At 37.5% G+C, this 12,067-nt stretch overlaps 1 protein-coding gene across 1 annotated transcript in view; it reads right to left on the bottom strand.

The window, feature by feature from the left end:
- stk24b (serine/threonine kinase 24b (STE20 homolog, yeast)) overlaps positions 1-12,067 on the bottom strand; it is an 835,587-nt gene that overhangs the window by 363,707 nt on the left and 459,813 nt on the right. The gene's annotated exons all lie outside the window — the stretch shown is intronic.

Here is a 12,067-nt window from a genome sequence, read left to right as displayed (position 1 = left end):
TTCTCTGCGCTTTGAGTTTGAACCAATCCCAGTCGTTGATGATTATCGGTTAGGACAAAGTTATAACATTTTATAAAAATTATTAGGTTAAATTTTGTATACACTCTATATACATACAGTCATTCTGTCTTTATGGTGTATTTGATACGTGTCATGTTTATAGTTCATTCGAACTATACTAAAGACGATTTTAGACGATAAATAACTTGCTCAGGTCAGTCGCCTCGGTAACATTAACCGTTAATAACTTAAAAAACTATCCTGTCTGTTGCTTTTTAACGTGATATGGGTTTATTTTTCCTGTTTGTCTATAGTCAATTGTCAACGTTCCCTTTTTAAAAAAATGTATTTTATGAACAGTAGATGGCGCTATTCTTTTTTTATTTTGTAAACGTCAAGGCTTTTAATTAAGACAGCAGATGGCGCCAAAGAGTTTTGTGTTTATGATTTACTTTTATGAAAACAGATTTGTTTTCCTCAGACAACAACTAAAATCTCAGGACGTTTATTAAAATTAAAAAGCACATATTAACATCTTTCATTTCAAAGACAAAACCATGATACATGATATATAACAAATCAGTGTGTACATTCTGTAATTGTGAAAATCTATCTCAATGTAGCTGCATTAGCTGATTGTATGTTGCTAGAGTTGTACAAATTATACTTCTGTAATCTGGCTGGATGACTGAAATAGGATATTAAAGAAGAAAGAACGAAAAAGGAAAGTCTATCTAATCTATTTTGGATTTGCCAGAAGAAACATTGTCACTCCGATTGACTGTTTGCTAATATCCAGGGGCGTAGCACCAAATTCTGGGCCCTGTACCCTCTCAATGTCAGTCGGCCCCCTACACATTTTTTTTTTAATTATTTGAATATAAACATGCACAAATAGTGTTTTAATCTATAATTAAATCAGATTATAATAATGACTGGTTCTTTCATTCTCCACCATTGAGTGCTGCCTCTGCTGGTGTGTCGGAACCACTGGTTGTTTCTGAAACTGGTTAATGTTGGCAACCTGACGTTAGCTGGCCTGGCCCATAATTTACTTACAGCAACAAGCAGCCTGGTTGACAAACTAAGCTAAAGATTTAACATTAGCATACATACATTACAGGGCTCGAAATTAAATTTTTTACTTGGTAGCACTGATGCTCCCAACTTCAAAAAGTTAGGAGCATCCCAAAAAATTTAGGAGCACCCATTTTCTTTTTAGTTATGCGCCGATCATGATTCTTAATGGCCGATTTTGATTAGCACACGTACATCTCGGAGATGTCTATTTGACGTCTGCATTCACATCTGCAAGACATCTACAAGACGTTTCCTATCAGATGTGAAATAGACTTCTATTAGACGTCTTTAAGATGTTTGCGATTCAGAATGTGTGTAAAACTGACATCATACAGACGTCTGCCAGACGTTATATTTTATATTTTGAAATAAATAATGACATTGACATCAATTGGAGAGGCCAATTAATTCGAAGTAGGCTACAAAAAAATAATGGTGACAAATTTAGAAACACATCTTATTACTTTTTTATTAGAAATCAAGTTAACATTTTAGATAAGGGAACACTCATTCAGTATAATAGTTATCTGCTAAAATTATTCAGTCTAAATAACTTAAGAGTTTTGTGTCAATTAATTGCTGATAATGTATAGCCATTGCAGGTCAGTAGCCAGCCTTTTTGCAGTTATTCGCCTAATTTTCTATTTAACTATGAGGTTTAAATTCTGCAATTAGTTGACATTTAAAACACCATTTTTAGCTGGACTAGCTTGTCGGGTGGTCAATATTAATCACACTTTTTAATGAAAAAATAAAAATATTTTTTTAAGTATTTATACGTCTTATTTTTAAAATACAAATTTATCACACAATATATCATTAGGGAATAAAGGAATTTGTTAAGGCTTTAAATTAAAAACTGCCTATTAAGGCTAAATAAATTGTAATTTATTAGGCAAATAAACCTTCCTGTCAGAATTTGGCCCCTTGCATTACATTATTAATAAAAATGTAAGGGTGATGTGGTGTTGCAGTTGGTAGCACGATCGCCTCACTGCAAGAAGGTCGCTGGTTCGAGCTGGTTCGTTGCTGCTGGAAGGGCATCCGCTGTGTAAAAACATATGCTGGATATGTTTGCGGTTCATTCCGCTTTGATGACCCTTAACGAATAAAGGGACTAAGCTGAAAATAAAATGAATGAATGAAACAACACAATTCATAGGGTTTATTTTGGGACAACTTCATTTTTTATGTGCAGTCCACTTACATTACAACTTAATCGATTTGTATTCAAGGAAGGAATTGTGTGAATCCCAGCTTGTTTTTTGCTTAGATCATCAGAAAAAGTCTGTCTTTAAAAGTTTAGAACCATTTGAGTGTGAATAAAATGGTGATACATTTTAGCTAAACTATCTCTTTTAAGTATTTAATTTTGATAATGTTGACATGGTACAAATGAAGGCATTTGTGCAGTAGATTAAAACCCTTTGAATGTGCTGCAATCTCTGTCAGTAAATCAAATCATTCTGACACTCTTTTGTTCATCTTTTGACACCCTAATAGCTGTAACCCATGTTGACGACACATTCTGTCATCCTTTATGTTTGATTCAGTTGTACCTGGATAATTAAAAAGTTTCAGTTCGGCTGGAAAGAAAACTACACATCCTGGTTGAATCTGGTGAGTAAGAACACACTTTTGTGGTGTATATGTAACCCCGCCGGTCCTACGCCTCCGTTACATATACATGTATGTGTATGCATGTCTGAGAGTTTTCAGTGTTTGTTGGGCGTAACCCTGAGTTGTGGTCTCTAGAAATAGGTGTCTTTTGTTCTTGTGGTTTCCTTCACGGCGGTTGATTTCATCTTGTGGCGGCATTTTTGAATTTTAAAAACAAAACTTCATTGGCTGACAAAAATACAGACGTCAAAGCTAACACTTAACTACATCTCGATCACTTCTGTTATGTTTACTTTTATGCTTTAGTTCATTTGAATACTCTTTATTCTTGTGTAGGCGCCTGTTATTTATGAGATTTGAAAGTGTTTAAAACCCAAACATGTTTTCTGTTGCAATCCCCAAAATGGCTTTGCTGTCCTAACTCAGTAAACAAGAACAAAATTCGCTAACGGATTGGCTGAATCACCAGACACACACCTGAGCCAGGCTATATCGTTATGCCGAACAATGTCTAGACGGTTTTGTCTGCGGGGCGTCTTCAGCACCTCAGATGTTTTGTAACATTTGGCACGGCCGTATATATGAAGGCTTATTTGCATGCTTGTAAAGCTGCCTGGGTGAGCATAAGATATTGCCTTAGTCAGGAGATTTATGTCTTTCACAATACTTCACACAATGGCACAACTGACAAAGACAGACACTTCCAAAAACAGACACTATCTTACTGGAGTCAAAAACAAATATTTGGCAAGCTTTCTAACGAGTAAAACAAGATATGACAGATATACTGTCGGATGCCATAACACTTCTGTTGTTTTTCTGGGTGATGGTGCAGCCCTGATCACGTGTAGGCGCCCACTCAATAAATGACGTTAGTTGAACAAAAGTACCTTGTTTTCTGAGATCTGTGCTGAATTCAGTGTTCCTGAGGAAAAGTTCATTTCATCACTCACATGATTCAGCATTAATTGTGAACCCTAATGAATATTTATAGTTGTAGCTTAAAGGGACAGTTCACCCCAAAATGTTTTGTTTACTCAATATTTACTTATATTGTAAAAAATGTTCCTGGCTTAATTTTTTTTTTTTTTTGTGAGACTTGAACCAGCGATCTTCTTGCTGTGAGGCGATCGTGCTACCCAATGCGCCACCATGATGCCCCACACACAACATAACATAACTAAATATTTCTAACGCCTCATTCACACGGGGCTTCAGCGTCAACGCTTGAATGAAGGTGTGCCTGAAGTTGGGGCTGACGCGATTGTTTTAGCAGCGTCAGCCAATGAAATTCAGTCAGCAATAGGCCACTGTCTAGCTGGTGTATTTGCATAACAGTGATCTGATTGGCTGACACTTCCGTCGGCGCTTGAAAAGTTGAGCTAGTCCCAACGTCTACAGCGAGCAACGCTTCTGAAGAGGCATCAACTGATCCTCAATGCAGTTCGGTAACGCCTGACGTCACCCATTCAAAGTGAATGGGAAGCGTTGACGCTGACGCCACGTGTGGATGGGGCGTAAATGTTGGTAATTCAATAAATGAATTTTGACAGTCAGTTTATATGTTTGGTTGTAAATATCGTTTATGTAAATATTGTTATATACCCTGAAAGCTCATTCATTTTCCATCAGCTTAGTTTTTGTTTTAGAGGTTGCCACAGTGGAATAAACCGCCAACTATTCCAACATGTTTTATGCAGCGGATTCCCTTCCAGCTGCAATCCAGTACTGGGAAACACCCATACACACTCATTCACACATGCATACACTAGGGCCAATTTCATTTATTCATTCATTTTCCTTCGGCTTAGTCTCTTTATTCATCAGGGGTTGCCAGAGCGGAATGAACCGCCAACTTATCCAGCATATGTTTAACGCAGCGGATGCCCTTCCAGCTGCAACCCAGTACTGGAAAATCCTCCATACGCACTCATTTACACACATACACTACGGCCACATTGGTTTATTCAATTCACCTATAGCGCATGTCTTTGGACTGTGGAGCACTCGGAGGAAACCCACGAGAACACGGGGAGAACATGCAAACTCCACACAGGAATGCCAACTGGCCCAGCCGATACTCGAACCAGCAACTTTCTTACTGTGAGGTGACAGTGCTAACCATTGAGACACCGTGAAGTCCTTATAAGTTCAAAGAAATTATAATAATAAATCAAAATCACACTGACCAACCAAGTTTTACTGTGACAGTGTTTTATTGAAACACTGTCACTATTGATGAAACACTATTGATGTTCAGTTATTCATTTATTTTATTTTCAGCTTAGTCCCTTTATTAATCTGGGGTCACCACAGCGGAATGAACCGCCAACTTATCCAGCATAGGTTTTTACGCAGAAAATGCCCTTCCATCTGCAACCCATCACTGGGATACACACATACACTCTCATTCAAACATACACTATGGACATTTTAGCCTACCCAATTTACTTATACCGCATGTCTTTGGACTTGTGGGGGAAACCGGAGCACCGGGAGGAAACCCACACAAACACGGGGAGAACATGCAAACTCCACATAGAAATGCCAACTGACCCAGCTGAGGCTCAAACCAGCGATTTTCTTGCTGTGAGACGACAATGCTAACCACTGCGCCACTGTGATGCCTATATAATGTTCTTTTCAGTCAATTAACAGTCATTTTTATTTACTTACCAATGGCAGATTTGGTAAAAGCTTTTCTATTTTCTTTTTCTTTCTTTTGCCCCATATTGACAGATATACCCAGAATAACAGCACAGCTTTCAGATCCCTCCGCCAGAAGCGAGTGAAAAAGAGCAGGAGTACAGATGTCAGATGTCAAAGGTCAGCAAGAAAAGGGTCACAGGAGCACTTAGAGCTCCTAGAGCTGTTTGAGGTCAAACAAAGTCTTTCAGTTAGTGTTTCCAAAGAGTGAAAATCCTGTGAGGGTTTAAAAGTGTGTTGGTTGCTAAAGCCCCAAAAAAACTACCCATAATCCGGAATTTCAGGTGTGTTTTTAACAACCTTGTATAATTACACTGGCCACAAATACCTGTAGGGGCCTGTGTGCTGTATGTATAGCCGTGTGTTTGGGCTGGGTGTATTTGCGCACAATATTTACACTTGTATATCCAGTGTTATGCATTTTAAGGATGGGAATAAAATGGCACATCTGTCTGTGTCACACCTGGATATCTAACCCCCCCCACTGCTGTTTTGTGTGCTTATATGCTCCCTGTTGTTTGTTTAGGGTAGTTTGGTGGGAATCTCTGACTGAGCTGCTCTCTCATTAGCACACAGTGAGAAAACAGAGTATTCGGAGGAAGATCATTGTGTCTAACAGCAGGTGTGTGTTTGTGCGTTTCACACAGACAGTTTGACGATTCATGCACTGTCGTTGCAGGCAGGGAGCGTATATTTACCATCCGATCATGCTGTTTGCTCTCTTTGTCCCACAGACACCCTTGTATACAATCAAGCAAATGACCGTTTTCATTATTTTCAAATTAAGGACTAAATTGTGCTTTAAATGTTATTCGGGAAAAATGCTCGTTAAAATATACTGGTATACTCCATGTCGTTCTATAGTTTGGGGTTGGTAATATTTTCTAAAAAGGCTGTGAAACATGACTAGATAAATAATTGATATGACTAATCAATAGATTAGATTAATAGACAATAGATTAACAGTAATACTTAAGATTTTTCAGAAATCAGTCTAATATGTGCTGATTTGCTGCTCAAGAAGCATTTCTTATTAGCACAGTTATAAATATTATTATTTGAAATATTATATTATATTATACTGGGCGGCGGGGTGGCGCAGTGGGTAGGGCTGTCACCTCATTCCGCTGTGGCGACCTCTGATTAATAAAGGGACTAAGCTGAAAAGAAAATTATATTATATTATATTATATTATATTATATTATATTATATTATATTATATTATATTATATTATATTATATTATATTATATTATATTATATTATATTATATTATGGGCGAGGCAGTGGCGCAGTAGGTAGTGCTGTTGCCTCACAGCAAGAAGGTCGCTGGGTCGCTGGTTTGAACCTCGGCTCAGTTGGCGTTTCTGTGTGGAGTTTGCATGTTCTCCCTACCTTCGCGTGGGTTTCCTCCGGGTGCTCCGGTTTCCCCCACAGCCTAAAGACATGCGGTACAGGATAATTGGGTAGGCTAAATTGTCCGTAGTGTATGAGTGTGTATGTGTGTGTGAATGTTTCCCAGAGATGGGTTGCGGCTGGAAGGGCATCCGCTGCGTAAAAACTTGCTGGATAAGTTGGCGGTTCATTCCACTGTGGCGACCCCGGATTAATAAAGGGACTAAGCCGACAAGAAAATGAATGAATTATATTATATTATATTATATTATATTATATTATATTATATTATATTATATTATATTATATTATATTATATTATATTATATGTGGAAATATTTGTGATGCATTAGTTTTTTGTTTAATTATTTATTTTATAGAAATTTCAATATAACAGCATTTATTTGAAATAATAGTATTTTATAACATCTTAATTGTTTAGAGACACATTTGATCAATTTAATATTACCTTGTTAAATACAAGTCTAAAATAATTTCTAAACAGATTAAAAACTGACCTAAAACTACCGATTATTTCTATACTATACTATACTATACTATACTATACTATAGCTTATTTGATTGCTAGCATATTTCAAATTCCATGTAAAAATTAATTTTTTTCCCCTTTGCAAAATTGATTTTAACTTATAAAAACGTAAAATATTTGTGTGAGCTTCAATTGTTTTAAAAGATTGTATATGCTTTTGAACCTAACTATTCGCACTAATTCTTTTTTTTTTTTAATGACATTAAAGAAATGACATTTCACAGTAGTCCTCCCGTGTACCTTCTTTTTTCAGATTTGTATGTATTTTGTTCAAATGTCAAATCAATGTTTATAATGAGGATGTGGTTCATCAGTTGTAATGCGTTAACAAAAACTTTTTAAATCCATGTGTGAAAAATGAAAAATCTCTGCTAAAAACAGCTGGCAGTCAATAAAAGTCCAAGTTAATGTCAGCTGTATTGTTAGTTCTGCCACATACAGCTTACAGAAATTACATTACTCTCAGACCCTGGAGTCAGAAATTATGTTACTCTCAGACCCTGGAGTCAGAAATTATGTTACTCTCAGACCCTGGAGTCAGAAATTACGTTACTCTCAGACCCTGGAGTCAGAAATTATGTTACTCTCAGACCCTGGAGTCAGAAATTATGTTACTCTCAGACCCTGGAGTCAGAAATTACGTTACTCTCAGACCCTGGAGTCAGAAATTATGTTACTCTCAGACCCTGGAGTCAGAAATTATGTTACTCTCAGACCCTGGAGTCAGAAATTATGTTACTCTCAGACCCTGGTTGCATACAAATAACAAAATCACTACAAGATACATGTAAATATTCAATAAATACAAATGATTTTAGTAAAAATTGAGATGAATTACATTACTCTCTGGCCCTGAACTTACATACAAATAACAATTATACTACACAATGAATGTAAACACATTGATTCATTTTACTTGGGCTTAGTTCCTGATTATGAGGGTACTGTGAAACACCCATACACTTAAATATACAGCAAATACAAATACTTCTATTAAGGGCCTACTCACACTATGCCATCCGTACCGTGCCCAGGCCCGTTTCCCAGATCGTTTGAGAAGTGTGAGTGTGCGCTGAATCGGGCTCAAGCACGGTTCACTTGGCCGACCCTGGCCCGGTTGGAAGAGGTTGGCCTGAGCGCGGTTCACTTGGGCTTTGTGAACCGAAAGCGAGGGACTGTTTCATATGGATTAATTAATCATTCTTACTGTTCAGTGAACGCAAACTGCCGTAGATTATTAAAGACGCAAACCCCTCACTGCACGACAGCTGCGCGCCTTAGCAGACCTCCTCACTCCTGCAGCACGAGGGCTTTATGATTGTTTATGAGCGACAAAAGTGGCGGATCTGTTCAGCAAAATATCTGACTGCATGTTATCGCATCCCTAAGGACTGTTTGGCAAAATATTTGACTGCATGTCACTGCATATCAAACCGACTGAAACAATATAACTAGAGAAATCTCCACTGTATGAGCGAGAGCGCTTCTCACTGAACAGCGCAGCATCAATGACGTAAGCGTGCCCAGGTCCGATTGTGGTGTGAGTGCAGGTTGTCGGGGGAGATGGGAGGGGGGACAAGCGTGCTTCGGCCCGGTTTGAGGCAACTGTACCTAGTGTGAGTACAGCCTAAGAATTAAGAGTAAAAAAAAAGTACAAAAAGAAATGAAAACACAAAATACACAAAAATACTGTATACACATAGGGGTACAAATAACAGACTGCACACAGATTTTGATAAACTGGAAAAGTTTAAAGGAACTATTCACCTAAAAATGAAAATTTACTCAGCATTTACTCAACCTCAAGTGGTTCTTGTGGTTCTCAAAAGTTTATTTTTTAAAAACAAATTAAAAAATTTGAAAGAACATTGAAAACTGGCATTTACATCCATCAATAAAACATAAAAAACAATATACTAATCCCGCGTGTGCTGTTTGGAATGTTGTCATCCACTCTGGGGTGGTTTTGAGTCTTACTTTAGCCACATTCGCTGTTTCTCTTACTTTAACATCTTTCTCTGTTTCAGCAAAAGGAAGGATTTTTGGTGACAAATCTTATTTTAACACATATTTTGGGAAAATGCTTTGAAATTTTTCAAAAACTCAACAATACACGCTGGGCAAATTCAATACCCTTTCATTATGTTCGTGGCTGGTTTTGCCCTAATGATTTATATTAAAAAGACTTTTTTAATTACAAAGCTATGAAACCATCTAATCATGCATTCTTGATTGTTGCGGGTCTTCTCTGTTCGGAAGATGTAAATATTAGTAAGTGTAGTAAGTGTATTTATGCACCTAAATATGCTGTTTTACTCTATATAACGCCATATAAAAGTCAGAAACGTTTTTGCACAGGCCGTTCAGAAGGGTTAATGCTGCCAACAGATGATGAAACCCTAACATTCAAGAATGCATGATTATTTGGTGTCATGACTTTGCAAAATGCAAAAATGTCATTATAATAGAAGTCAGATGGGCAAAAACAGCCATCAACATAACCAAAGGGTGTTCAGTTTGGATAGTACATAGAGGTTAAAGAAGACAATGGATACCGGTTTCCAACATTCTTCAAAACATTTACTTTTGTATTCAACAGAAAGAAGCTCAAACATGTTTGGGAAAAGTCTGCAACACATAGGCTCATTTTGAAAACGTAGCCCTTTATATGTTTCTGGAGATTGCGAATTATGTAGCCAGAAGTTTCGTCTTTAAAATGAACACTATAGGGTGGTTTGTTGCCGTTCCTTTTCACGATTACCAGCTGACCGCTTACCTCCGTATGGATGGATTGGTTGGGTTTTAGGGAAGGAGGAGGGTGGGTCAGTCGATCGGTCAGTTAGTAAGTCATTCAGTCATTCGGCCTCTGGTGGATTTACGTGAGAACAGCAGGCGCAAATGGCACTCATGAGAGAAATTTCAGGTCTAAAAAAGCGTACACATCAGCCTTAGGTGGATTTGCGAAAATAAAAACTGCAAAATACGTAGCTCCTGGGACATATTTGGCGTTCCCCAGAAATGTATATAGTGGTACGTTTTCAGAATAAGCCTGAATTGGAAAAAGTGGAGGGTGAGAAAATAATTGTGAATTTTAAATCTCACTGTCCTCTATTGTTTAGGCCTTAGAATGGCACTACTTGAGGCAAAATTTCTGTATCAGGATGGTGCGGACGCTCAAACAAACAATCACTGTATTGACAGCACAACAGAGCTGTATTATTACAAAAAAAATTACCTACTAATAACTTCCTTACAGTTGGAAACTGTTTTGACATCACAATAAATTACACACTTCACCTTTCAATTAGGAAAATCCTGTAACCCCTTTTCACTTTTTTCCCATGGATTCCCTTAACGGTGTGTTTATGTTGCCATGATGGCCTTTTTTTGTTAGAAGTGTCTTTGTTGAACTTGGTGGTCTGTTTGAAGGGCGTTGAGTGCATGCTGTCGTTGGTTTCAGGTGGACGTGTGAAAATCGGTCCCGTCAATGAAGGATCTTTTTTCCCACCATTGTTAGCTCAGACTCACAGGAAGGCCAGTCACTGTTAGGAAGCGCAAACTGTTGCTCTCTTACTATTGAGCTTGACCATGGATCTGAATTATGATTACAGCTCATACATAACAGCGGCTTAGTCATAAATAATACAACACACCTGACACTACACCTGTCCACAAACAACAGACATTATGAATGATAAAACTTTTAAAGCTTTTGCACTAACCTGATTGCTTAAAGAAAGAATAGAGGAACTTTGTTTTTATATAGTTGCATAATGGCAGAAACTCAATAAAAATCTGTAATAAAAATTTATGTTAATAAAAAAGCAACTATGGTTGTGAGAACTTTATATTTAGGATATATTCAAATTTACCCAATCAGCTCAAATTTGTTGTGTACTTATATAATATAAAGACAACCCAAGAAGATTTGACAGGAAAATGTAAATATTTAGCCAAGGTGGAGATTTCTTATGCATTTTTATCATGAATTGTACAAAAATATGATTTTTTAAGAAAAAAAAAAAACCCAGGCTCATTCTGAATATGTACCCCTGTATATGTTTCTGTACATCGCAAAATATGTCCCAGGAGGTACTTTTTTGCGTTTTTTTGCGTGTACACTTTTTTAGAACTAAAATTTCTCTCTTGAGTGCCATTCACACCTGCTATTCTTGCGTAAATCCACCAGAGGCCATTGTCGACTGACTGACCGATTGATCGAATGACAGACTGACCGATCGACTGACCCACCCTCCTCCTTCCCTAAACCCAACCGATAGTGTTTTCAAAACCACCGATTGACCCACCCACGCACTTCTCTAAACCCAACTGACAGTTTTAAAAAGCAATCCAGAAAAAGTCAAGTCCTCACATGATTTTATTACGTTTTCCGATTTTACTTTTAACTTATTTACTTGTTTATTTGATTTTTTGTTCTTGTCTTACTCACTTTCTGGAACTGTTCTTCACCAAACTCAAACCTCATCATCGTGGTCAGCTCCACTCTGCCTCTCAAACTTGTCGACGTACATGGCGAGCTAACTGGACAAACTGGTAACAATGGGAAACCTATTCATATGGAGGTAAGTGGTCAGCTGGTAAGCGTGAAAAGGAACGGGGTCATACTGCCCCGTAGTGTTCATTTTAAAGACGAAATGCAGCCATACGTACTTCTGGCTACATAATTTGCAATCTTTAGAATTATAAACTTAGAGA

This window comes from Danio rerio, chromosome 6, assembly GCF_052040795.2.
Source record: "Danio rerio strain M-AB ecotype USA chromosome 6, GRCz13ab, whole genome shotgun sequence".
Taxonomy (NCBI): domain Eukaryota; kingdom Metazoa; phylum Chordata; class Actinopteri; order Cypriniformes; family Danionidae; genus Danio; species Danio rerio.
Note: the sequence above shows the minus strand (reverse complement) of the source record. Positions and strands in the feature narration are given on the sequence as shown.